Source organism: Eulemur rufifrons, chromosome 3, assembly GCF_041146395.1.
Source record: "Eulemur rufifrons isolate Redbay chromosome 3, OSU_ERuf_1, whole genome shotgun sequence".
Lineage (NCBI taxonomy): Eukaryota > Metazoa > Chordata > Mammalia > Primates > Lemuridae > Eulemur > Eulemur rufifrons.
Genome location: NC_090985.1, coordinates 57646680 through 57650893, shown reverse-complemented (window position 1 = coordinate 57650893; position 4214 = coordinate 57646680). Strand labels below are relative to the sequence as shown.

The window sequence follows — 4214 nt, the reverse complement described above, 5'->3', positions numbered from 1 at the left end:
GTTTGATGAACAGCACACGGTGGTGTGTGGTGACATGGAGGTGTGAACAGTCAGGTGATCAGGCCAGTCAGGTGAGTGTGGGGAGAGCCCCAGAGCTAATGCCGGCACAGAGGGCAGACACCAGGGGCTGTGTCTGAAGATGTGCTGGGAGTCACGGCCAGCAGCTCCCAAACTGCTGGTGGCAGGAGGCTGTCCGGGAGGGGAGGCCAAGGGAGTGGAGGTACTAAGGAAATGGGAAAGCCAAGAGCAAGAAGTGGCAAGTTGCTGGCAAGCAGGACATGAGCAGAACTGATTCTGGAGCTCGGGTGGACTGTCACTGGCTCTTTGTGTCACCAGGGAGGGAGCTCGCAGGACCCCCCAGATCCACTTAAAGGGGCCTGAGCTGGACAGGAGCGCAGTCATGTTATGACAGCTACGATGTCACTAGGTGATAGGAATTTTTCAGCCCCATGATAATCTTATGGGATCACTGTCACATATGCGTTCCCTCACTGACTGGGACGTCATCATGTAGCACATGACTGTATATACATTTATTGCATCATTTTTTTACTAGCTACATACATATTCCAATGGATTTCCCCCAACTTATTTAAGTATTCCTCAATAGAGGAATATGTAGGTTATTTCTCATTTTTCCTATTACAAATTTTGCTTCAATAAGCATCCTGGAACAAAGATATTTGGATATGCCATATGCAAGAGATACGTATGTTTATTTTTCACGTCAGACGGGTAATGCGCCGATGTCATAACGAGGATTGAGGGAGGTACATCTCACGCATGTGCATGAAAACCCAATCATCATGCCTATGAACTACAAAAGGATCAAGACATAATTCTAATAATGATCGAAAGGTATGCACATTTCCAGTGTAGTAGATACGGCTAATTCCTCTCCAGAAAGGATGTACCTACCAATCTACAGTCCCCAACAAAGTGCATTAAGTGACTATTTTCTTACCAACACTGGATAACGACAATCTTCTATAATCTTTGTCACTATGATACTTCGTTGTTCTTTTAACTTGTATTCCTCTGATTATTAGTGAGGTTGATCATCTTTTATCCATTTTTCTATAAAGTAGTCTTTTTTATTGTTGAATTCTAAGAGCCCTTCACATATTACAGAAATTTACACCTTTGCGCATTCTCTGGCCCACCCCCAGTCTGTGTGCGAATTTCTCTCTCTTACCCTTTTTTTTGTTTGTCTGTTTTCCTTCTTATTAGGGGTTTTAACTCTTCACATAGTCATATTTATCAATCATTTCCTTTATTAGAACTGGGTTTCATATGATTTCATGCTCAGAAAGGCTTTCCCAGTTTCAAGATAATATTTCTTCTAGTACTTTAATAGTTTCATATTTTACATTTAAATTTTGATCCATTTGCATTTGATTTATTTGGTGTTTGGAGTGTGGTAGGGATACAAGTTTATTTATTCAAATGGTTATCTAGTTTTCCCAATGCCATCTAGTGAACCGTCTATTTTTCTCATTTGGTTTCAAATGCCAACTTTTTCATAGGCTAAAATGTTATGTGTTTTATCCCCATTTCACAGATAAGAAAAGAATCTCAAAGTGATTAAGTAACTTGCTTGAGGCTGCACAGTGAGCTAGTGACTGAGCCCAGTATGGCCAAGCCTACGCTGGTTCCAGCACAACCTGCCAAAGTCAAGTCAACGGGACCCAGTGGCTGGCTGGAGAGAAAAAGGACAGGTTGCCTCAAAAGTGAACCTGACAATCATGCCACTGACAGTTGGGAAAGTTGATCGTTTAAGTCAGTTTTAAGATAAAAGATGCTTCATATGATGATGAGTATGGTTTGGGATATCCGGCACCTAAGTAGAGGAGTACCCAGGTGGAAATTTCCAGAACCGGAGTTCGGGAGCAGAGACAGCAGCAAAAGTCCTGATGGGGAGTCATGGGGAATTAGAGAGAGGGAGGTGCCCAGGACAACTGCCAGGTTTCTGGCTCAGGCAGCGTGGGGATGGTTGTGACGCCTCTACCACCACAAGGTGAGTCAGAAGAGAAGCAGGTTGGGGGGCGTGGGCTGGACAGTTCGCTTTGGGGCCTGTTGGCTGGAGGTGTTTGCTGAGCCCCCCAGCAAGCAGTCAGATGCACAGACCCGGACGTCAGCCTAAGCAATTTCCTGAGGAAGATGGGGTCCAGTGGCATGGGGCTTGGCAAAAGGAGGGCAGGCCAAGAGGGACGAGGGAGCCATTTGATTAGAAATGGAGAAGGGACCATTCATTGCCAGGGGATACAGCAGGGAGACTGCAAGTCCCCCAAAACGTTGGTGCCAAGAAGTAAAGACTTTTAGGCAAAGTGAGGAAATCTGTAAGCTGACCTGCAGTGACAACCTGTAAATGGTGAGTACCCATATGATTGCCAGTCTTTGTCGTAAAGCTTTGTTGTCACACTCGTGGAGGCTGGGTGAGTTTAGTGTGCTGTCCTGAGGAGAACGGGGCAGGAGAAGAGAGCCGCGTTGCCTGCCGGCTCCTTGTAAGAGGCAGCGCAGATGATGTGCTCAATTGCGGTGGGAGAGACCCAGTGGGCAGGAGGAGAGGAGAAAGCTCTTGCTGAGGCTGGGAGTAATAAAGTGGTGCTTCCTGAAGGCTGAGTCCCGACAGCTGGGTAGAAGTTGAAGGACTGTGAGCAAGATTAGTAAGGTAAGGAGAGGACAGCCTCGAAACTCAGAATTCAGACCCGGTAGGGGCAGCAAATAAAGACCCATGAAGGTTTTTGAGTAAGGGAATAACACTGAGAAAGTGGCATTTGGGGAAGAATTTTCTGGCAGGCAACGTGAGACAAGATTGGAAGGTCCAGACATGGCTTGTGGGGAATGTTTGGCAAACAATTCCTGGGAACCAATTATATACCAGGTGCTTGGTATCAACAGAGATGAGAACCAGAGAGTGATCTGTGAGGAGAGTCAAGAAAGGCTTCCTGGGAGAGCTGGGTTTAAAAGGATAAATATGAATCTGCCAATTAAGCTTTCTCCTGCTTGGAAATGCCTTTATCTTTAGAAATACACACTAAAAAGTCAAACAATACAAAAAGTTATGCAGTAAAAGTAAAGCTCCAACATGACAGTGCTCCCCTCCCAAAGGCAGCCACTATCCTTAGCTTCTTGCACAGAGTAAGTCACTCAATTCTTAGGCTTCGGTACTAACCTGCCTAGACTCAAATCTCAGCTTCATCACTTGCTAGTTGGTGACATTGGGCAAGCCGTATTAATATAATTTCTCTGTGCCTCAGTTTCCTCATCCAAATAAAGAGGGTGATGATTATAGAACCTACCTCCAGAGTTGTTGAAAAAATTAAATGAATTAAAATATGTAAAGAGTTCAAAATGGCACCTGGAGCAGAATGGATACACCCTACATTCCATATTCCTGTTATCCTCTGAGTGTTTAGTGTGGAGTGTGTATGTGCATAAGCAGTTGGTATGGATGAAGATGAAACAGGATAATGCATATAAATGCTAAGAATGGCAGTCAAAAAAAAAAAAAGTGTTCAAAAAATTGTAATTGCTATTGTTGTCATTAGTTCAGCAGTGCAGCCAGTCTTCAGCCTAGGAGGGTCTCCTACTGATAGGTGTTGAACACGTGAATAAGTGAATGAGTGAGTGAGTGAATCTTTCACCTTATAGTCACAAGATTGACAACATCAGGTCCATGTTTCTTGTCCTGATTTTTTTTTTTTTAAGTGCAAAAGTGAGACGAGGAGGGGTTTCACTTTGCAGCACAATATATTTGGCAACTCAGCACCATCCCCCACCGTTACCACAGAGACTGACACTGAGAACTACAGGCCCCAGAATCCCTTGCTAGCAGAGCCCTGGGTTAGATCTCACCAATGCGAGGTACTTTTGCAAGATTTGGAAAAAAGAAGAGCACACACGAGATTTTGTAGTGGCTTCTGGTTTACTTGAAAATCACCTGCCTGCAGTCCCCTGTGGTTTCTGTAGCTTCCTGACTCCGAAAGCTGCCAGCTGTCCTGAGAGCCAGCACTCGTTTGCCTTTACTTTTGTTCCTCCGGCCCTCTGAGCAGTTCTAATTCCCTATATCAAACCCCTTCCTGCTTGAAATACCTAGTATGGGTTCTGTTTTACTGACTGGACCATAACTAAACTCTTTTTTATCAGGAAAGGGAAATTTTCCCAGAAATCCACCATTGGACTTTTACTCATGTCTACAGTAACAGCTAGAT

At 44.5% G+C, this 4214-nt stretch overlaps 1 non-coding gene across 1 annotated transcript; it reads right to left on the bottom strand.

Annotated features, from left to right (window-relative positions):
- Positions 1-725: 725 nt before the first annotated feature.
- LOC138382298 (small nucleolar RNA U13) lies at positions 726-829 on the bottom strand. The gene has a single exon (XR_011233385.1). It is a non-coding gene; the product is annotated as a small nucleolar RNA U13 (small nucleolar RNA).
- Positions 830-4214: the final 3385 nt, after the last annotated feature.